Source organism: Ptychodera flava, chromosome 18 (assembly GCF_041260155.1).
Source record: "Ptychodera flava strain L36383 chromosome 18, AS_Pfla_20210202, whole genome shotgun sequence".
Classification (NCBI taxonomy): domain Eukaryota; kingdom Metazoa; phylum Hemichordata; class Enteropneusta; family Ptychoderidae; genus Ptychodera; species Ptychodera flava.
The window spans coordinates 27,628,169-27,652,906 of record NC_091945.1 but is presented as its reverse complement, the minus strand read 5'-3'; the positions used below and the strand labels follow the sequence as shown (position 1 = coordinate 27,652,906).

Genomic DNA, 24,738 nt, shown 5'->3' with positions numbered 1-24,738 from the left:
TCAGTCTTATCAAGTAAATTACGGAAACTGCCGCGGTTTTGTGTCGTGGTTTGAGCTTTGTTTTGCTAATCCTTCAGAAAACATTTTGAGATTTTTGCCCAACTTGAGTTTTTAGATAAGGTTTTTTCCTTTAGTTTCTGTATTTTTTCGAGATGCATGTTCTGACCAATGTAAAGGGCTCCTCAAAAAATTAATGACAAATGTTCCAAATCAATGTGAATGTGGAAAGACAATCTCTACGCGCCAAGTCTAAAGTTTGAATATTGTACACGAAAGCAGAAGCTTTCAACTCAATGATTTGTTCCGTCCACAGATGCAAAATTGCTAGGTTATGATTTGAAGACAAATAACGATATCTTTTTGAAAGTACCCTGTGCTCCGTTGACAACAAACGAGAGGACTGGTGGAGGACGTCATTGAGATTTTAACAATTGAGACGACACTTATCATGTCAGTAGTGAGGTTATGTCTTCGGGGAGAGTCTGGCGAAAGAATCAAGACGTGCAGAATCGTGGCCTTCCCATCATCTTTTATTTTTATCGATTTCTGTAGACTGCCCCCTAGTCGCTTGGCTCGTCTCGTCAGAACAGTTAGTGTTATCTCTCTCTCTCTCTCTCTCTCTCTCTCTCTCTCTCTCTCTCTCTCTCTCTCTCTCTCTCTCTCTCTGGCTGTTATCGTTTATTATCAAATTTCAAATATTGTAGGTGAGCATATGGAGCGCATTTTGGCCCTTTACTAAATATATTAGATTTTGCCTGAGGTTAAAGTGTTAGAAATCGGTAAAAAACCTTGTGATGACGTCATCTTGCGACCAGTCACAATTTTTCCTGACAAACTTCATTGAACGTATCAAAATGCTATCAAGGCGAACGTTATAGCAAATTCCTAATATCTGGTTTTAATTCTTTAGAGGCAATTTGAAAAGTAAAATACAATCTCCAAAAATCCTATTTTCCAATTGATTTTGGGCGTGGTCTTGTCAGCTTTCCAAGACGTCTTATTTGACATTTGAAACAACCAATTAGATTAAATTAAAACGATTCTCACCACGGTTGACGCATCAACAGAATAAACGCTTTTGCTTTTATAATCGATGTTTTAAAAGTTGCTACCGTGTGCCGTCTTGAATTTGAATTAGGTGTCAAAATACGTATTCCTCCAGCAAAATGATAGCTAAATGATATGGTCCCGTTTTTTTGTCACAGAAAAATGCGGAATTAATCAAATAAGGTATTTTTTGCGTCCAAATTTTTGTAAAATGTTTAGCTCATGGGCATAAGTTTCCCACTGTACACCCTAACATTTTCCCGCCATACTAAGTTCAGTCTGCGCTACCTGCTGCAGCACGCACTGGTAAAATGAGCGCCATTCGTGTTAAAATTGACGGAGAAATTTATAATTTAAACGTGCCAGTGTCATGCCAACGACACAACATATTAACAAGCATGATATGCCAGGAACGCTTTTTTTTCTGGTCAGCGACAATCCCGACGGCCATCGAATCTTTGGAAGAATGATATAGACGAATACGATGATGTGGGATCGTCAATGGACGCTACGTATGAGGTTAGACGGATTTCGGCGCCCGCCCCTGCTACACCATCGAGGAGACTTCACACTGGTAATGGCTCCTTGCATGGAAATGAGACTGAAACGCAAAGTAAGGCAACCACAACCACTTCACGCGAATAAAGTCATTCAAATTCATTATGGGATTCCTTGACTTGTTGCTTTATTACAAAATGTTGATACCAGTATAAAATGCATAGACCATTATGACAAAATGCTGATACCCTTATAACATTTTGCGTAAGTTCTACAATATGCGTCATATACAAATGTCGCAGTATATCAGTAGACAGATTTATTTCAGCACTACTGATCTCCCGCCAAAATGTACAAAAACACAAGCAGTACATAAGAACCCGATCTCTTCTAGTAATTGACAAACTAGATTTACATATATGATCTAAGAAAACATGTACAAGATTTACAAGTTGTATCTTTATTTCTTTTTCTTTTTTAAATATCATCACGGATCTGAGTGGCAGAAAATGTAGTTTCCTAGTTTTCGTATAGTTTGACATTTATGGAAGATAGGAAAATCCTAACTTTGAATAAAAGTGTTGGATTATAATAATTGGGGGCAATAAATTTACATCGCAGGTCCCTATATATTGGACAAACTAGTAGAAAATGATATTCATCTTCCACAACATTCAGACTGCATATTTCGCATAGTCTCAGCTCAGTATTTTTCCAATTGCCAGTTTCGATCTTTAATTTAAAGTACGTGCGGAAGTTCTAAATTTACATAGAGCTAATCTAAAACAGGGTTTTTTCTATTCAAAGTAAATATGGCTCTATGTTCTTTTTTTTTAAATGTAGCGTAACTATCCAACTTCCGTACGGTTATTCGCTTATTTCATCGGACCGTACCTGCATACTATCGATATTTAATATATCTTTGTTAAATACTGCTTCATCCCGAACCTCTAGATCGAAAATCATACTTGTTGACCTGGTATTTGTTACATTTTGTGAATTAATCTATTTTTGTCCATTTTCAAAATTCTAAGCCAATTACAATTTAACAATATCTTGGCACTTTGAATATACTCTACCCAGTTCACCACTCACGGCTATAGCTGGTGTGTTAGAATACAGATTTAACGAGAACGCGTAACATGCTATAATGGCGATTTTTTTCAACATCTTTAGCAGAATGAAATCCTCAAATTTTTGAGCTGTAAAGAAGGATTAGGAATTTTACGATCAAAACATTCGGAAGCAATATTAACAGAAAAGTACCAAATTTAAGTAAGCAGCTCTCCAAACTAAAAGGGCTCTATGAGCCTGTTCGCTTAAACACTTCTCGGGCATGAAACCATTGCCCAGTCCAACAGAAAACCACACGTAGACAATTTTGAACATAAGTCGTCATCAAGCGTTGCCCATTATAAAACATTATTTATATTTTTCCATAGTAACACCTCTTCTAATACAATACTTGTAGTTTTCCCAATATAACATTAAACTTCCGCTCACTACAATATTCGTAACGTTGATTAACAAGCGTTGTAAACCTATTCTCGAGCTACTAATAAGAGTCAGGTCATCTGCAAATAGTAAATAAATAATTTTAAGGAGACCAATCTCAACACCAGAAAAATACTGAGTTTTTTTCATGGTTTCTCCTATATCATTTACAAACATAGTGAACAATGGCAGAGCTCCCTGTTTGACTCCAAATCTACAAGAAAGAAGTATGTAATGCCATTTGATGTTCGTACACTGGCTTTTACGTGTTGGTACATTGAAAATATTACCCTGCAAATTTTCCCCTTATTTCTGATTTAAGCAATTTATAAAACATAGACAAGTGGTCAATTCTATCAAACTATTTTCCGAAATCGATGAAAGCTACCGTAACGTATGAAATTGATGAAAGCTACGTATGACCTCCCTTTTTGTGTGCTAGATATTCAGACATAATAGTTTGTTGTATAAAAGGGTTAGCTGAAGTACAATATGACTTGCGGAAGTTTGTTTGTTCATCAACAATTGGATGGTTATTTATCCAAACAACCATGAAATTTATTGCCCAGAATACTACAAAATATCTTGCCCGCCGTGTTTGGCAACAAAGTAATCCCTCTACACTTATTTACACATTCTGTGTCACCCTTTTTAAAATCGGTACAATAATATCCAGTGCCCACCGGAAGGGAAATTCTTAGTTTTGAGAACCACTGTGAAAAGTTTATTAATTATTTCTCGAACTATGAGTGGGCACTTTTATAGAAGTCTGGAGAAATATATTCCAGAAGCTTTACAAACCTTGAGTTTATTGGATACCAATGTCGCCCTCAGGCGATTCCAGAGTATCAAATGATTAGACTTTGTTCAAGCTCTATCCCTCCACCTAGTCTGTTATTTGTGAATGTTTGAGTGGGGTGAACATTTTGTGTTCCGTTTTAGAGTGAAGTCCATGAGTGGGCCCGGGTTGAGCTTGGGGAGTTGTGAGTAGTGATTGCTCTTGTGGTCTATCTTTTGTTTTCGGAATCAGCTTCTGCTCAGACAGAAGCTTCTAAAAATTGGTAAAATTATATAACAAGTGGGGACTATGTCATCATTATTAAAACACTAGGCCCGTCCGAGCCGTAGGTTCCGTGCGTCCGTGATGGGTGTAGTGTAGAATTTGTACTTTATGTAATCAACTCTTAACTCTTTTTACAGTTGTTACCGCCACCGACGACATCGAGCGACAAGATAGATTCTTGGTTATAATCCTGATCATATGCATATCTATGTGATATTCCTATTTATTCTATTGCATTTTCTACATATGTTTAATGCCGTTTCACCGAAACGCTGTCTTTCATTCGCGCACTGCGCGATAACTCGACTCGCTCGTCAACGTTGGAATCGGGTTCCATATGTAAATTTCCTTTCCTTGTTTCACCGCTGGGTGCGCTATGTTCGCCTGTTCAGAGCGACAACGCGGAACATCATGCACATGTTTGGCTTATGCAAACGACGAGATGACAATAAAAGTACAATTCTTGAAACTGTAAACAGCACAATGCCAACTGGTAAGAGCTGCTATACACACTTTAAACCAGATCGGCTATACCTAAATCACCCATTTTTAATCGACAAACTGTGAAATTCCACATGAATATGCAAAGTCTGGCATAGACCCGGGCCGTAAGCAATCATTGGCGACCCAGTAAGCTTATTCCTTTGACTTTCGCCACCGTGAACACAGAGTACTGCAGGCATTATTCGTCTAGAAGTCATGAATATTATCAATAAATGTCATGTATTAAACTTTTTTCATTATGCAAGACTTGGTTCAAGTCTGTGATTTTTAAATGTTTCAGTGGGATGAACGCGATGAGTCACGAGTGGAGTGCCGCGTTATGCCCGTGAATCCGGTAGAAACTAACTCATTATACTGCGCAGACTCAAAGGTAATGCGTTCAGTCGCGAGGAAAACCTGGCCTTGGTTGCCAAATTCCATATAGGTTAGTGGAAAATAAGAGAGACACAAGAGAAACTATCACAAATAATTTGCTTTTTTTAAAATCCATCCGCTTGAACCAAGTCTAAAGCCTTACCTGTGTCGCTTGTGTACCTATTACTTTACCCGGGCCATCTCAGATCGTATTTCAAAGAAAACAGTATAGATCTGTTTATTACCCTCCCTACTCCTCTTCACTAATTTGTTCTGCCGATCACCAACGCGGCGGGGGGGGGGGGGGTAACTCGTTATCAGCTTATTATGAACATGGCAATCTTCGTCAATAAATTGTTTTTTTTTTCCTTATAACAACTCTGTGACTAAATATTGAATCGTGGAGAAGTGGTGTGAAAAAAGTGTGTGACAAGTGCAAGCACCGTTTAGAATGAAAATGACAACAGGTCAATTTCAGGTCATAGGACTGTTCGGAACGTTGTCAAAGAGTTACTGACAACGTGAACGCATGTTACGTTTGCCCGGTACGTTTGTCTTATCATGCGAACGTACAAGTTTCAGAAGGTTTAAGTATTCGATCTCACTGATGTTTACAGTTTTATTTGTTCTTCAGTAACATATTTCGTGTACTTGAAATGTGTTCAACTCTTGCAAAACGTTGAAACGACGTTCCGGTTGCCGCATGGGAGACTTTGCTCTAAGCGTATAGTCTCCATGACCTCATTTAGTATCTTTTATTGCTATGGCAACACTGCGCACAACTGATAAACACGTCTTATACCACGGTCCCTCCACCGAGGGACAGTGCTTATACAAGTACGTCCGTTCACAGACCTTTGATAACATTTCATGACTATCCGTCCATGAAATTGGGTTTTAAACCCCATTAACTCCATTGTCTCTGCGTCTCCGAAGTTTCAGGGTTAATGTGTATGGAAAAGTTGATGCAATGACGTCGACAAGAACTTGACCATGATTTTTAAAGAATACATGAAAATACACTTCTTTCATCCGTATAACTGTGCCGCTAGGAAAATTAAATTCCGATCAGCTCTCGCAACCGTAAACTGAGTACGAAAACGCTGTGGTGTACATATACTTCTTATTTAGTAATTGTGTATGGTATTTGAGTGTTTTGTAGTGTGTATACAGTGTATGGGTTCGTCTACCGCGACTCTTATCATCTCAGTTTCGCCGTCTCCTCATTTCTTGTTAGACCATCCACGGTCTCCCTTTATACACGTGACCTTTGTCTATGCCTCTTGAAGGGCTATTGTATTTCTCTAATGCCCCGCAGACACTCAGGCTGGAGCGAGGCTAGATCTCTTAACACGGCTTCTTCACACTGTCTACACGCTCTGCTGTATATACCCAGCCATATGCCTCGAGTGACTGGTTTTCTTCGCATTTGCACTGAAGAGTTGCAAGACGCTAATGAGCTAGAAGTATTGATGACACTTGAAATACACTTGTCAGGCTCACGATATAGACGTGTGCGCCGTCAAGTATTGTTAAAAACTCAACGACCATGAGACAAAGTACCTAGCCACATCGTCAGTTTTGAGAGAGAAGTTGAACTAAACACTAAGAGAGTTCATATTCTCAAAAATCATACAAAAATCCTGCCGTTGATGGTGCGAAAAGGTACGAGAAATTGACAATATTTAAAGTGGTCGACGAAACCGTGCACTCATGTAGTGGCAATTTTTATGGAAACTGTATGACTGCCTTGTGATTTTTGGTCACATTTTAGGAGTTTATGTGTTCATTTTTTCAACGTTAACCCTTTTGGAAATTTGTAAACATTAACTGCAAACATACAAATCCACCACTCATATTGCATCTTTCTAACGTAAAGTTACCGTCCAATGTCGCAAACTGTCAGTTATAAGTTAGCTGGGCATTTGAGAAGAGAAATTATCTTGTCATTTACACCTTGCAATATACTTAGGTAGAACTTTATTGAGATCAACTGTAGTGGTTTAGCATGAGCTTCTGAAGACAACAGTCTCCTTCGTTTGACACTTCTCAATTACACCTTTGTTTTGTTTTCAGACCTTCTGTTTGGCATATTTTCAATTTAGTATTCTTGGTTTTTCAGCTTTCCTATATTCATTCCACCTTTGCATCTGACGAAGGAGACTGTTGTCTTCGAAAGCTCATGATCATGCGAGATGATTGTTCTGACCAATGTGACGGGCTCCTCAAATAATACTTAATGACAAAGGTAATACCCAAATATGGCAAATCAACATGATTGCGGAAAGACAATCTATACGCGCCAAGTCTAAAGTTTGTACACGAAAGTAGAAGCTTTCAACTCAATGATTTGTTCCCCCCAACGATGCCAAATTGCTGGTTTAAGAGTTGAAGACATACAACGATATCTTCCGAAGTACCCTGTGCTCCGTTCACAACAAACAAGAGGACTGCTGGAGGACATCATTGAGATTTTTAAAAATGAGACGACACTTGTCATGTCAGCAGTGAGGTTATGTCTCCGGTGAGAGTCTTGAAGCACACTTTTCTTATTCCTTGCGAAGTCGTGCACTTCCCGTCAACTTTTATTTTTATCGATTTCTGATACAATCGGCAAGGTTTTTAATCTGGTATTTGAGCACAAGTCTGTCAGCAAAGTGTTCGTCTTGGTTAAAAGCTCCAAAGCTGATTGCGCGACATTTCGCTTTGAGCATGTTGAAAAGGAAAAAACTTACACCTTTTACTACATGTATTTCTTCTTGCTTTATCTTTTGATTTACATGAAAATCTATCCCCGCTGAAGTCATCAGAGGAACAACCAAATTCAGTATACGCTTAAAAAAATTGATATTGTTGTAGAAAGGGTTACTCCGATTTAAATCACTAGGATGCCAACCTCGCTCAAAAACAAAACTCTGTTTTAAATGAATGAACTTTCACCAAGTGACAAATTCTTTTTATGGTCGTATTCAGTATAACAACAACATTTGAATTCTGAATCAAACTGTACCCAAAAATGACAGTGGAGGAGAGAGAGAGAGAGAGAGAGAGAGAGAGAGAGAGAGAGAGAGAGAGAGAGAGAGAGAGAGAGAGAGAGAGAGAGAGAGAGAGAGAGAGAGAGAGAGAGAGAGAGAGAGAGAGAGAGAGAATGAGAGAGAATGAGAGAGAGGGAGAGAGAGAGAGAGAGAGAGAGAGAGAGAGAGAGAGAGAGTGAAACGTCAACTTATGTAGACCGACAATCATGAGAATATAATTTTTGAGAAGGCGTAAACTTTGCCCAATTTGAGAATAAGCGTATTAAGAGGATAAAATGATACCTATCAAAATGAATAGATAGACAAACAAATAACCAGTGATGGCAACTACATACCAACGATCGGTTTTCGAGTTGCAAATGGAGATAAAAAGAAGGCATCATATTTGATATCTGGGATGGTGTAAATTTCACCGAATGCAAAATAAGTCACAGAGGTTAAACATGAATATTCAAGCGTCAGAATATGATCAGTAAGCAGAACTCAACTTTTGACGAGTAGTAAGTATTTGCATTTTACAACGAGTATAATAGCATAAACCATAGACTGTGGCCTAAACAGAATGTTGCTTTGTGAAAGAGTTGTCATTCCTTCAGTACCGAAATTGCTTGGCGGAGGATACCGAGAACCCCATTACTCTTTCTCATGATAAATACATTTGCTTTACACGAAATATCTTGAATCCACTAAGAGAAACAACTAAGGCACAACTGTAAGAATACAGCCGCAGGTAAGATAGAAGTCTAATTATTCAAAAGGACAGATTTCGGAGATATATCACCGACGGCACTTCAAGTCTCTCTCTCTCTCTCTCTCTCTCTCTCTCTCTCTCTCTCTCTCTCTCTCTCTCTCTCTCTCTCTCTCTCAAACACACACATACATATATAAATACATACACGTACATATATGCAAATATGAGATAGTTTGCATTATCTCAAGAACTCTGTAACTTGTACGCACCCTAAGTGGCATATAGCAAACATACCACTGGGAATCAGAACGATTACTATTGAGCGTAAAAACTGTCAAATAGGACCACCGAATCCTGCAAAATTCCAACAGGATTCCTGTCAAATATTGTCCCATTGGATATTTCTGTAAGGGACACTTTGAAAGTTGTTAATCTGGTCACAGTCCCTCCTGGCTGGAGGAACTGTGATGTATATCGACTTGCTGTCTTTTCATCCGATGATTAACGTTGATCTTAAATAAATAAGATGACACGTCGTTTCTATAATTCAAGTAGATAATTGTATGCTACTTTTTGTGTTTTTGTCTGTTGTTTGTTTGTTCTTTGCTCATTTATGCCGTCACTGGATTCTCTATAAATTACAATCAGTGATGTGCGCCTTGGCGATCCTACCACTCTCATTTTATCGCAGTGTCAAGTTGTTCGCTCGAATGCCTCCTAAAATAGGTCTAGGACTAGGTCATCGCTAAGTGGTCGAAGCCCCAACTACCCTACTCTACCGGTCCATCATGTAGATAAAATAAACCGTAATTTAACAAGACAGGGCAAGTAAACACATACCAATCAGTTTACTCCAATGGTTGACCCTAATGATAATCACATGATAGTGCGTAACCTACTTTATTCTTCCAGGTTCATTTGTCGCAGTCAGATTCCAGTCACATCTGCCAAAATTGGTAACATGTAACGTTTTTAATATCCCCTATTTCAACAGATTCGACAATTTAAAGATAGATCCGTCAAGGTATATAAGCATGATTTTTCACTGATTTTGTTTTCTTTCTACGGCATTCATAAACATGGTGAACTTTTATCATATCACTGCATTCTACAATTTAAGCAGGTTTCACATTTTGAAAGATCCCATGATTGTTAAATGCATCATTACAGAACAGAATGACGATGCATGACAGACTACCGGTTTAGTGCAGTTTAACATATAAATATAAAATATTATCAAAATCAAACATAAGTTATATCATATACCAGTATAATGATGGCGCAAATGCATCGATATGATTGGTCGAGCCGTGAAAAGAACCGTACGGTGGTATATTCACGATATACCACGGTTAGTACACGACCGAGCTTTCGGCTTGAGCAAAAATCCTTTTTTAATGTTCCATGCTTGGATTTCAGTACACTGTTATGATATAATGATATAGTGGCAATAAATCACACCCAGCGACGGTATACCACTCGGTTTTGACCAGTTCACGACATATATGCACTCGCTATTGCTCATGCATATATGCACTCGCGATCTGTCGTGCATATATGCCGTGAACTGGTCAAAATCTCGTAGTATACCGTCGCTGGGTGTGCTTTGTTGCTTAAATATCTCACCAGGTGACTCCACTTAGAGAGCGTTAGGTGCGGCATTGCATCAGCTGCAGATGAGTGACGATAAATAAACATGTCGAAAGAAAAATATCATCTTTGTGCGACAAAACAACGGCTTTCGATTCTAAATAGCAACCTGTTCAAAACATGACACGTCACGCAACAACGACTTTCGGATTCTAAGCAGAGACCTATTAAAACATGTCACGCAACAACGACTTTCGATTTTGAACAGTTGTCTGTTCCACAAAATATAATGTTTAATTTCGACACTGACATTTGTTAGAAAGCTAAAGCTTTACTCAGCCCGGCTGAATACCCGACAAAGCAATCTAAAATCAGACTAATAGATGATGTTCCAAAATATTTTATCCTGTAGATGTGTATTACTAACCACACTATTCAAGCACAAAATCTATCAACCGTTAGGCCCCGGCAGGGGAATAAAATGCCGATTCGAAATTTTGTTTCACTCTAGGGGTAGTCCATTGTGTGCCAACAGGGATCTATTTACCAAGGCTGCTCGAAATGTGACAATGTCTGCTAATGCTACATTCAACGACACTGAAAGCCTCGGTCGTAATCACGAAATGAAGACCCGTGCATGTCTGTCACTGTCTCCAGGGTTGTTACGAAGTGAAAAGCATGGTTGCTACGCGGGGAAAGTCAGCAATATCACATTTCATGGGTTTGGTCGAGAGTTAGACTTTGTCATTCTAAAATGAAGGCGGGAGGGAGGGCAGTGGCAATTGAAACGCGCATAAAACACCTGCAATCGTACACTTCGAAGACGAACCGCGATCTTGTGTAAATGTCTATCTGTTTGAACATACCGACTAGGGATATTCGTTCGATGTGCTTTACATAGGCCAGTGAAAGTACAGATCACGTTACATGGAAGATATGAAGCAAACGACAGGTGTATAATTTTGATGGCGTTGTGACTTTTTTATAGATGCGTGTTTCATTTTAGAGAGAGTATCACCTTTGTGTGAGGGTCAAACTTTGGATAAAACAGGGATGCATGACGGCTACGTGAGCAGAATTCTAGTCACGACTGAGGCCTGCTAACTTAAGCTTCAACCATTCAAATCAGATGATAAAATCTTTAAATTTGTAACTATTGTAGTTCAGAGTCAACCCACTGATCGTATATGACCATTATTATTAGTTATGTTACTTTAACGTTCTAGTGTTGTTTCAGAAGTGTCTGAAATCTCATAAATTAACCAGCATTGTACTTACTACTGTATGGTGTTAAAATATGTTGATAAGTCTGATGTTTCAGAAGTAGTATATGCGTGCCATCCGGGCGTGCCATGTGTGAGAGTGAATCTTGGATCAAAAGTGTGGCAACGAGTAAACAGACAAAACGCGAACTTTTGGGTGTAAATAGATTGTGTTGACAGACTCGATCGAGGAGTTTCAATGTGATGAAGTCGAGAGAGGGACAAGGAATAAATGGAATGGCATATTTGATCGAATCAAGGTGACCGAGATAGAGGTCTTTTGTTGTTAATGTTGTTTTGTTTTTGTTTTTTCTGCAGTGGTGGTTGGGGGCGTTCCGAATAATGAATCTGCGTGTATATTCTTGAGGTGGGGTAAATATACATGTCCTTTAGCGGTTTCATAAAGTAAAAGTGAAATAAACACAATCACGTAGTGAAATGAAATCAGCTGAGAATGGGAAGAAATCACTTTACGAAGACTTTGGCCAACCACATTTTTTTCGTGAAATTCGTGACGATTGGCTCTATGAACTTGAAATACCAGGCACACTCACGACTTCCGTGACCACACAAAAACAGACCAATCCATATCCACAGAAACCCGATGAAGGAATTGCTTCCCCCCTTCTCAACGTAGTAAGGTCTATCACTTACCTGTAACGATCGAATACGAGATGTACAGCTTTGATCCCGCCGAGTAGATGAAAAACAACTCACTTCAAAGCAGAGTGTCCTCTCTTATAGACCTGGCAACAATAAAAACTTCGACAGTCTGGTTGTTACATGCGTTCGCCGAGAAGAAAAGAAGAAAAAACTGACCGCACTTGAAACTCGATTACGTTGTTTGGACAGTTCCCCTTCCCGTAATGGCTGCTCGTCAGTGTGGGTTAGAGAGTTCACGGCATGGAGTGAATACACCCCATTGAACCGACCTTCAGTAACAAGACCGATTGTACTGCACGACAGCAAATGCGCCGCTATTGTCCCGAAGTTTCGACTATTCACCTGCTCGAAAATTGTCCCTTTGTGTTGTGTGTTGTTATAATGCGAGTGACAAATTGCCTGAATTAGCTTGTTTTGGAAAAGTGAGGACGTTGGACTTTTGAGGAAGAAAATACCCGGGACGGGTTTGATTGAGGAAACATAAATCACGTTCGCATGGCGGACGAGCCTTTTTTTCATTTCTTTTTTCATTTCTTTTTTATCTTTTCATTCTTTTCTCTTTTTTGGCGAATTTTAAGGTATTTTTAGCTTAATCAAATTCGAACTTAAGCATCTCACTAAAAAGTGATTGATAAGATAGACGAAAGTTCGTCTATATATTTATGTCTAATAACAAGAAAAACAGACGATGACCGGTGCCTAGCACGAAGTAGTTTACAACCCATCTCAAAAGCTAGGCAAAACTAGAGACTACTGTTATTGTTCGTTTCATTGACGCGTTTGTACCTCTCACCTAGGGCAGCCCTTTTTGAAAAGACGACAGATCTAGATTTGATAGTTTAACTTTAAACATTTTGGGGCACACATAAGTACACATATCGTATACTTTTGGCAAAGTTAAAAGTATCATTTGTAAACAGTACTGAGAACATATGGCCGCGCCATATGTTTGCGTACAGGTCTGTAAGAGATACACGGGCCGGGATTCTGTGCAGAAAGATATGCCAGGAACGTCGCCCCATGTAGTGCCACGTTATTGAGTAGCATATCAGAACATAGATGACAAGAACATGACCCTGAGGAAGATAGCCGAGGTACATTCAGCCAAATAAAGTTAATTGCTCTCATAGTAACGATTACAAAGCAATGATAACTGAGATATATGTAAAAGCTCTTTTCCCCGCTGTAAATAAGGGACCCCATGTTTCGAAATTTTAATAGTTCTGTATTTGACCCTGGAGTCTATATTTTTGATATCCTTTGCTTTGAAAGAGTGATTATGGTAAACATTACACGAGTGTATTCCCATTTGTGTTGGAGTTACCGTTATTATGACCCTCACGTATAATCACACGCAGCGACCATGAAATGAATGGTTTTCTGCCTGGAAAAAAAAGTCATTTTCCACCAGCTACCCGAAGAGTTTGAAATTTCGCGATGGACCGCATCCAATGACGAGAACGCATTTTTTTTCAAATCGCCGGAATGCTAGATTCATGGCGGTACAAGCGAGAAGGTCGGCGCTTGTACCTCCTTGGTATTATAAAGTTATCATCAAACATGCCCGTCAGGTTTTTGCAACCTATTGTCTCCTATATGTAAGAAAAGCGTTGCCTCTACATGGCCATATCTAGCTTTACTACGAAAGGTTATTAGCCATGATCTAAGTACTTCTATCGTTGGTACTTAATGTTTTTCACCTTGCTGGCAGATTCCACAACCCCTGATACAAGTGACTCCTGGCGTATTGCCATGGCAACATTGGTTGGACGGGGTCAAAAAAAACCCCGTTTTCTCGAATTTGTCTTCATTTGACGCCCAACGCCCAACCTTGAAAAGTGTGCTTTTCCGATGCCGTTAAATGTATTGGCTCCGAAACTTGATAAAAGTTTCGCAGTCCTTCCCTCGAGGTCGTGGTGTTTGAGTTCGGACTTAGGCGAGAACTTGACCTTGATTGAGAAGAATACAATCCAGAAGAGCGCACTCAACCAAATTCTACCACCCGTGAAATTTCAATTGTTCAAGTGTTAACAATGTCATCAATCGGTCGTAAATTGCAATAGCTTGAAAAGAGTGAAGATTGTTTGCACGGCTGTGTTAATTGCCAGTCCGAGCAAATAGAGCAACAATACAACACTAACAAACACTCAGAGTCTGACATTGAGGAGAAGCAGTTGATGTCACAGGCTGAAAAAAAAAAACGCTAAATGCAAAGTGAAGCGAGAGACACAATGTATAATCATTGGAACTTTCAGTTATATTCAGGGAAGCACAGTCGCTCTTGCAAGCATGGCTAGACATTATTACGGGCACTTATACAAGGAGCCCAAGCAGGCTAGAAATCCCAATGCTAGCAAAAAGTCGAAATATTTTACAATTGAAGTTGAGATTTGACGGTGTTCAAAATGAAGTTTTCGGTGCAAACTACTGCAAACAGCATGATTTACATAGATTGAATTATGATTGGATTGCTGTTCTATCACATTGGCGACTGTCTAATAATTTCTTCGCTCCGGGTTTTTTTTCCGATTTTCCTGATACAAGTACAAAATTCGTAATTATCGACATTTTCATTAATTTATAGATGACTCACAATAGAGGAAGACAAATCTCATCTTTCAGCCGGGTTGGTGGAGCAGTTTAAAATGTTGATTAATCATGGCCCATTTTCTGGGTCTAGAGAAATCGTAATTTGATTTTAAAAACTGTTTGGTTTAGGAATGTAAGACCAGTCCTGTAGACACAAAACACTCTTTTTTGAGAAAATTGCTCTGCAGTGCAATTATCTCCCATTTGACTACGTATCCTGTTATTGAAAGATTTGGCAAACAAGCCAGTTGTCAGAAGAGGCCAGGTTAATGGTTAAAACTTAATATCCACGGAATGACACTCTCGTCAGTATTGCAAGAATTGCTGAACAAACTGTGAAGAAAGGACAATTGACAAAGACGACAAAGGAGTTAATACGATTAAAAGCTACAGTCAAAGTTAAAATGGATGAATTAATCTAGCAGATTCTGAGTATGAAAACAGCTAGAATAAATGACGATAATAATCAGTAATGGAGTTACTTTGTTATACGCTTTAAGTAAGATAATTCGGTAACTCTATAATACAGTAATACTGTATTAATTTGGTTTTGGCTTTTGCGACCCTTCAGCGCCGCATCTAGGTTGTTGTTATAACGATATGTGTTTTGCTACTGTAATTGTATGAATGTTCTTTATCATCGCAATAATTGACAAAACAGTCTTTTGAGAATTCCGAACAATTGCGACGGCTCTACTTCTTTTGTACAAACAGAGTGAAAAGTTCACTTGAACTCGCTGTGGACAAACATTGAAAAATAAACGTCACGGTGAACATGAAAGGCGCACGAAGTTACGTTTGTAAGACCACTGTGCACTGCGTGTTCCAGTGAGGTGTAGCCCATCGAAACCCGCTCTTACAGGCGATGGAATTCTCAGTAATGAACACATTACAGATCTTAAGGAAGTATGCGCCTCGAAAGTGAAAGACTGAAGAGTTTGCTCAAACTTTCCTAGATGCAATTTTCAACCATTCTCTTACCAAATCAAAAAATACAAAAACCAGGGGTCACCGTGCAAAGTTTGGAACCAGCGATACAAAGTACTCCAACACTTTGGGATATTTGAAATTCAAAATGGCCGCCATTCCTGTGTTAACTCTATGGAGTACAAATAAAATTTAAGATTTTAAAACAACTAAGACGGTGAAAGTTTTTCTTTCTCCAAGAGCTTTAAAGTAGGCCCCTATAGGTGGTAGATCAGAAAAGAATTGTAGAAATTTGAGAGTCCAAATATCTGTCACCGAGGCGCGTTCTAACTTAAGGCATACTTCAACTCAAATCGAAATTAGTTCAACCCTTAAGTAAACGATACTTCGGCATCATCATGACCGAGATGTTTACTTACACCATGGCCTTAAATCGGTTTATTGAGAACAATCCAAACGTTTTCAGAAGCATTTTATACCGTTAATGTAGGTAGCGTCTCGAAATTGAACGACTTACATAAACGTTTGCCGAAACCTAAAGTTCCATGGAAACTTTAAACCAAGAAATTGCTGCTTTTGATATCAAGAATAAAAGTCAGGTATCACAGTGCACAACTTGGTACTAGAGAGACAAATTACCCGATATTTACCAACGCTTGAAAAAGCTTTGTAAGATTTTCAAAATAAAAAATAGACTGGTGAAAATTTCATTTATTCAAAATGAACCCCCGTAAGTAGTAGACCAAAGTGTATTGTAAAAGTTTGAGAGTCCGCATATCTGTCCCCGAGGCGCGTTCTACCATGTTATTAGCAGCATATAAAGCCCCATGCCGAACAAAACTATAATACCGATATCAAATAATTTTGCACAAACTTTTCAAGGAAACTTACTATCGGTAGATTCACTGAACCTAACATTTGGGCCGCAATGTCAACGACCGAGTGAAACCGACAGCGCCACATTGGTACGGCATCCTGGGGAAATCAACATTTTGCGGCAGTTAACAATCTCTACATGTGCGTCTTTTCAGTCAGGAAGATTGCCTTTCTTATTTCATGGATGCTGGATTTTACACAGTGATATCATATCCCGTCCTTTTAACCTTGGCTGTACAATCTACCGTACAATGAAAAGGCCTGAGCCAGAGTAATGATGTATACGCGTACACGTGGTTCGACGTCTAACAAAGCCGATATTGCTCTTTGCAAATAAAAATTTTGTGTGCCGTAAGCAACCACTGATTTCGCACCTGTCAAGGGAAAGTTGGCTTGGCTTACCCTCGTTCACTGTGAATAAAAATTTGTGCAACGGCAGTGGAAACAAAATGTGACGAAGCAATTAATGGTTAATGTATCTTATCTAGCGGCTGTTGACACAAACAATATTAATTAAACAAAAGGGTCCCAATTATAAGTTGACTTGCAGACAAAACGGACACTATCCAGAGAAAAAAGCTAGTGTCTTACCGGCATTTGTTTGTTTCACTCATATTTGCAATAATCCACAACTTGATAAGTGATCATGGAAATATCACGTGATGGGTTTGTAACGTGTCATAGTAACTTTTAATTTCAACTATGATATGTAAAGATCAAGAGCTGTATTGATGTTTGTAATCAGATATATTATTTTATCTTTAATTCATACATGTAGCAGATCGAAACCACGCCTTCATATATTACTTAAGATAGAGGGTCCGCTGGCTCTGTCTCTGTTATCTTTGAAGACTGAGAGCCTCTACTCTGTTTCTGTATTCCGACAACTTCTCGCTAGCTATTCCCCAGTGGAAGACTGTCAACCATAATAAAGACGATTAGATAAGCTTGTTCATGTATAGAAGTTTTATCCTTTTCAATAGATAAACTGTAACAGTTGTTTCACAAAGTGATCTATATTGATATATTTTCCAAAATAAGTAAGCCCGGGGGCGCCCACTTGCGGTAGCAGATTCCGAACGAAAATTGCCAGATTCAGATTCCAGGCAAACATAAAGGGGCCCTTTAATTTTAGATTTCGTAATTTTGAGTGGAAATTTTCACTAGATATCAATACCTGTGAGCTCATTTGCAGAGTAGTATGGCGAGATATTGTTTCTAGAAAGGAAGAAAAAAAGCAATATGATGAACCTAGTCGCTATCCTTGAAGGGATCTTTTGAATCGCAACACACACAGGTTGTGTACAATTTGCGGAGATGTTGTTCAACAATAAATTCTACTCCTGACGTAAATATATTTTTCAATAATAATGAGGGACGTTACACGCGCATTCAGACTTTGGCCACAAGACAAAATAGTAACGGCAGGTATTTCGACATCATAATGATACTTGGAGTTGAATAAGAGGCTGTATTTTACACACGCAAATACCTGGAAATTCATCGACAGTTGCAAATTATGGCGTACACAGAAAACCATGCTTTTGAGGCTTTTTGTCCTTTAAACTCTAAATGTCTCAGAACAATAACCTATATGAATCTTTTCTCCTCTATCAAAGCCATTTGCAATTTTACAAATTACGATAAAGCTTGATCGCATCACGGGTATCTACAAACAGGTAGCAAACAGTACACCGCGAAGTAGACTATTATAGTTAACATGTCTGTTTCGCTCATACTTGCACCAGGCACGGGATCGCTCATCTATAAACAGAGAAAAATAAATATTTCTGATCTCATTCTCCGACGCATCGAATGATGAACTCGAACTGTCTTAAGGTAGTTAGCGCCTCGAAAGTGAAAGACTTAAACTTTTGCTCAAAACTTTCCTCCATGAATCTTTCAACCACTCTCTTTCAAAATCAAGAATAAAAATCGGGGGTCATTGAGCAAATTTCAGTACAAGAGAAACAAATAACCCAAGATTTACGGATATTTAAAATTCAAAATGGCCGCCATCCCTGTGTTAACTCTATGGAGAAAAATTAAATTTTCGAATTTCGAAAAACTAACCCGGTGAAAAGTTTTCTTACACAAAGAGCTTTAAAATGAACCCCAACAAGTGGTATATCAGAAAAGAATTGTAAAAGTTTAAGAGTCAGAATATCTGTCCCCGAGGCGCATTCTACCTGAAGGACACACTTGCGTCTAATTGTTTGTTAAAACTGCATTAGCTGTAACTTTTGACGTGTTTTCTAATTTTAAAACACCGTTTCGAAAATTCTTCTCTGTCTGTCTAGTGTTGAACTTGTCAACAGTATCCTACATGTGAGTCATGTTCAAGATCTGAATTTTAGTCCGGACTTAAATTCAGGTGACAAACAAAGACATCACATATTATACGCTATCATGCGTTACGCTTCCAATGTTAAGACTTTGCAAAATGCCAAGATATCTATGGGAGCTAGAGGAACAAAATGTACTGATATTTTAGAACAAAATTAATGAAAATATCATCAAATATTACAATTATCGTCCCTTTTATAGCAGACAACGACGAAAGGAAGGGTCTGTTATCTGAAAGGTCTGCAACGCGTTTGGTTATCAGGAAAGCTGAACTAATTTGTGTTCCTTTTTCGAGACTCTATCATGATAACCCTCGTAAAGAGATCCTCAACTTACTTAAAGAATTTCCGGTAGTTGGCATGAATCTTGACACAGGTAAATATTTAATAGAGTTATTTCAAGTCTTTAACAGAATCGTCGGAAAGCAGAATATACTACCGTTCCCATCTCCTCTATAAACAAGCTTAAGTACGCAAAGCTAACATTACGTTTATCTTCCGTTTTCCGTTTCAAGCATTGTGATATATTGTCTCTCTCGATTTTTAAAGAGACAGTAGCTGTAACTTTTAATGATTCTTTTTTTATTTTTTTCGTTCTTTATTTCTACTGCAAGTTCTTGTTCTACTCCCCTAGGCATGTTTAAACACCAACCCCTTAGCTTGCCAACACAGCAGCTATACAATGTAAAGTACACTGTTACTATTTACATTTGAATTCTAGTCCGGACCAGAATTCACTTGTTTACAACAACAAAGCAGTCTACACATACACCAGGCTGAGTTGACAAGCTGAATACTGTTTACGTCGACACGTTTTGGGAACAGAATAAGAAGATGTGTTTCATATTAAAAAGAAAACATAAATTAAATTTAAAAAAAAACAATAATCAGAAGTTACAGCAACTGGCCTTTAAGGGTATGCATATGTAAAACAAAGTTAGAGCTTCGCACTGTTTTATTTCACGAGGCAATTCGCGTTGAAGCAGACGACAAGGCCTTATGGTGTCTTAACTTTCTAGATATTAATAACATGTGTTTTCTGTCTATGTCTGTTGTGTGTTTTGCTGTCTTAATTATATTGTTTTGCTTGCATATGTTTTAGCGACCGGCCTCCAAATGGCGGCGACTCCAACACCAAGAATAATATCAGCGACGACAAAAGTATCATCGCCGTTGGTGTCGCTGTCGTCATCATCATCGTCATAGCCAATCAGTAACCTGAACACAAACTCAAAGAATCACGTATCAAACCAAACGAGGGCTTGTAGATCATAGTCTAAACTTAACTGGAATACGCATATAGAGGCTGAACTAAAACATGTCTCCTATTTTCACGTCAATCTTAAAATGCAAACATTTACTGAAATTTCTTGTAAATCTGTAAGTCTTTCGGAGTTTATTTTAAGTTCGGCCGATCCGACAGTCGATGTGTGCGGTTGAGTATAATTCGGAAAAGTATTTCTTCTGAGGTTCATACTTTTTGTGAGTTCAACACTTGTATCATATGGGTGACCTATTGATATAGTTGCGTCACAACATAAGAATTACTACTATGTCGGTTTCCGTACTCTGCACCTGTGACTTATCGAGTTACACACTGTTTATGATTTATTGTGAGGGCGCTATTATGTGTACCTCCGTGGGGAAGCGCCTTTGAAAAGACTCGCACGCAACTGTGCACGGGTCACGCTACAGTGTTTATTAGCGTGTTGTCAACAGTCAAGAAGACCGATCTCCCTTGATTTGAGTGAAAAGTACTTTTTTCGTTCAACTCGCTCGCTGTTCCTTCTCTGCGAAAATACCAACATCACAGTCAGTGAATCGTCCCCGGGTGATCCAAGCAAACTCACAATCTAGCTTCTAGTACTTCAAGAACATTTTAACGGTTTGGACTCTGGACGTAAATACCTGGCGCAACCGATGCATACTTTATGTATAATTTGTTTGATATGGAAGCATTGAAATGGCTTTTTTCTGCTCTGAGTTTAAAGCAAACTTTAATAGTACACGACACTGGACAGCTCGTAAAATACTCTCTGTACAGATCTGGAATTTGACTTTGCCTACGTGCTTCATATTGCGCAAAACTGTCCAATATCCATTAATTGAACCCGGCATGGTAGTTTATTTTACTTCTGCACTGAGCCTAACTCCATGGTACGATAATTGAAATCGTAAAGTTTTAGTGTGCCTGTCAAACAGCTGAACAGCTTATAAACAATTATAGAAAAATGTTGGGAATTGTGAAGTTAATCCATTTTGACATGTTGTTACAAGATCTGTCCCCGTCAATTCGTGTATGAAGATGCAACACTTCAAACGTTATAGGTTGAAGTGCCTCTAAAGTATTTCCCCCGGGAATATGATACTTGAAGTAACAAGTTGAGATTGAAGAGCTTGTGTAAACAATCGCACGAACTTCAGGGGTTGTTATCTATTATCTGGTCGGCTGTCAAGTAGTGGTTGATACTTGGCCTGACCATGTCACCAGTTGAGTTCGCTGTTTGAGGCCCGAGTGGAAACAATTAGACCGATGTAGTGATAACACTGGGCTCACTTTAGAGTCTCCTCTCCAACAAAACTGGTTTCTTGAAGTTGGGCCGACAACTCTAAATTCGTTCCGAGAGACACTTAGTTGGAGAAACCGTGTTACTTCCTCACTTTTGACAGATGGTCAGCCGTACTGAGTACTGCGAACATGCGCTTTATCATTTCCCGATTCGATGAAGCGTGCAGACAAAATACTTGAAATTATTCGCACATGTTAGAAAGGGGCTTAAGAACGTCGCACTTGAGAACACATTCCCTCTTGAGAACGGTTGAAGAATATCCACCGTTTATAGGCTGTATTGAGCAAATACCTGGAAACGCTAAAGCATCCCAGACCCCTGTGGCCGTCGCTTTCGAGGTGTTAAAGATTGATTTTGTAAAAAGTATGGGAGCAGTGTGTAGAAGCAGCTATGTGTCAACGTGTGTCGTTTCCCCATGGTCCGGGTGATGAAATATTGCAGGTATCACCATCCCTGACTGGAAACTACCCTCCAGTTATCCACTAGAACATCACCTAACGTGTATCTGGCATCCCGGGCCCGACACGACGGACCACTCCATCCGGCTATCTTCTTGACTATTACTTAACGCACCTTAAAGCCCCCATCAAACGATTAGCGGTGACGGATTATTCAATAAACCAGTTACGAGCCGATATAAACTCGGCGTGAAGATAATTCACGCATTACGCAGTCGCAAGCCGTCGGTCATTCGTTTCACATCACATTGCAACGTCACACAGAAGCCGAGAATCGCCACTACTGAAGAAAGTTGCCAAATCGCGACGGATTCGATTCGTAAAAACAAGTATGTCGATGAATGAAAAATTGAAAGGTCTTACCTAAAATATGTACATTCCACTTCCAAGTCTGTTTTGACCTTGTCCCGGAGTGTGGCACCGACTCAAACTCAGCTTACACTTCGCTATAACGGAGAAATCGAACTCTCTGTATTTTGACGTATGTCATGAACGACTCAGCAGAATTTATGTCCCTGTTTGGCTGGAACTGTATGACGAATGACCTCAGTCGGTAACCTTTGCATAAGCCCGGCATTTGAGTTAAATTATCCCAGGAATGGGCCAGGAGGAGACCAAACGAGATCTCCACATGCTATAGACGTTGCACATGATGTTCAACTTGTATATCCATCCGTAGATAACTCCTTGATCGAAAGTGAACTTGGTAGCGCTGGCCAGGACCGGTGAGATTTTTACCATGACATGTATGCAGACGATACATCGCCAAAAGAGGCTCAGAATAAATATTTCACCCTCGGGAGCTCCTCTCTGAACTTAGCTCGTCTCTACCAGCCGCGAATTGAATTCGATACCAGAGTTTAATATACTCTGTTTACTTCAACTTGACATTCTTTCAAACCCATGATCTACATGGATGAGCACACGCGAGCACAGTGAAAGTTCAACAGCACTTCAAACTATTGTGATCAGCAGATCCGTTTAAAAGCATTTCGAACTTTTTTTAATCTATCCCAGTCTCTGAGATCTTACCCTGGAAACGGTTAAAACAATCATTGTTAAAATATTGCTGAAATAACAACAAACAGTTTCTCATACCTCCGAAAAACAAATCCGAGTTCAGAAAGATCAGATTCACGAAGATTTGAACGGTGGAAAAAAATAACCGGACGCTGTCTGTGTCGTGATTGAGTGAGAGTGTCGATTGGGAATTATGAAGCGGTGGTCTGCGAATTCTTAAAGATTACTACGATGGTAAGAATGAATGGCACAAAGCTGATTTTTAGGGGTTTTTTGGCTTTTTTCGACTCAAATCTTAAAAAAGTGAAAGCGACTGACGAAGCTGCAGAGAAATTAGGCCACGATGTTTCGTAAATACGGCCACGGAATGAATTATGGTAAAAATAAACTGCACGTACAGGCTTGTCAAACTGTGCGGTCTACTAAATGTCATCAGACGAAATTTAAGAAGTACGGTACAGTGCGATATTTTTCGGTGTTTTCAAAGTAAATGCACAGATTGGCAAACTCAACTGACCCCTTGGCTTCTGCTGACCTCCGATGACGTCACAACAGCACGCGGAAAGTTAAACATGACCTAAGGCGATTGTTGAACAAGGGCCCCCATAGAAAGCAAACGTAACTCCATGTTGTTTATTGAATTAACAGCACAGCTTCCAGTTACAAGGGGTTCAAAGAGGTGGAGATTGTTACACCGGTGATTTAAAAACAAGCAAAAGAAACGCCGCAGTCCAGAGTCATCACGTGATCACACAGGCAAGGCTGTGACTTTGCCTCGTTTTGGTGTTGACCACATTTTGCAATGACGATCCACATTCGGAGCCACACAGGATCTGTTCAGTTGTCATTTACACACACTGTAGTTATAAAATTTGGGTCCGAACGCCAGAAGAACTATAAAAAGCCACTAATATGTGAACACTGCCTGATGAACAAAAGATACTCAGAAAAATGACCACATGTGTACGCTAAAATTTGAATCAATCGACAACACTAAAACGTAAAAATTGTCGATAGTGATTCTACCTGTATTTATCACGTTTTGAGAGAGATGCACTGGAGTAGATGCTGGCTGAGGCCGTATCAAAAAACTGAAATTTTTTGAAAGTAGGAACGTAGTTATACTCTTATCGCGTAGTTTTGGTAAATAGTACGCCATTGTTGGGTCATTCGGTTAAAGCAATCACATTTGTTGCACAGTCTTCGGAAATACATGTAATGCCTGATTGACGTTTTCGGAAAGGCCGTGGTGTTGGATCGTCCAAGTAATTATGATATCGCCCTCACCGGCCATATCGGGATAAAACTGAACTATTCGGTATGGACATTTCAGTGTGGGCCCTCGAGTCTCGAGATAAATAGTGTTATGACATGGGTTGCGTTACTAAGGTTCCGGCGTTATTCGACTATAAACAGTTAACTATTTTTCGCTGGCTTTACTAGTACGGCTATACCGACATCCGCGTACAAATTATGGCAAAACCATTCTTACACTCTATAAATATTATATTAATGGTTATACCAAGTGAAGGGAATAGTTGCACGTTCATTGATAAATTGGTACATCCGTAACGAGCCGTCCCAAAGTGTAACAACATGCTGAAATCCAGTGACGTCACTGAATTATTGTCGGAATGAAAATCAGGAATGTTACCATATATTATTTAAATGACAGGTGTGTTGTGTTTCAATGACTGTGCCTTCATATCTACCGTAACAGAACTAACTTAAGTGATCTCTCTTTTCAAGACT

General features: G+C 39.2%; 1 protein-coding gene across 3 annotated transcripts in view; it reads right to left on the bottom strand.

Moving 5' to 3' along the window:
- LOC139117291 (atrial natriuretic peptide receptor 1-like) overlaps positions 1 to 22,430 on the bottom strand; it is a 135,895-nt gene extending 113,465 nt beyond the window's left edge. The window contains exon 1 of one of the 3 annotated variants that reach the window (XM_070680267.1): positions 22,330 to 22,430. The gene's annotated coding sequence lies outside the window, so the exon portion shown is untranslated. Of the gene's footprint in view, positions 1 to 12,192; positions 12,414 to 22,329 lie in introns of those variants that run through there. The other 2 variants (XM_070680268.1, XM_070680269.1) reach the window with 2 other exon arrangements.
- Positions 22,431 to 24,738: the final 2,308 nt, after the last annotated feature.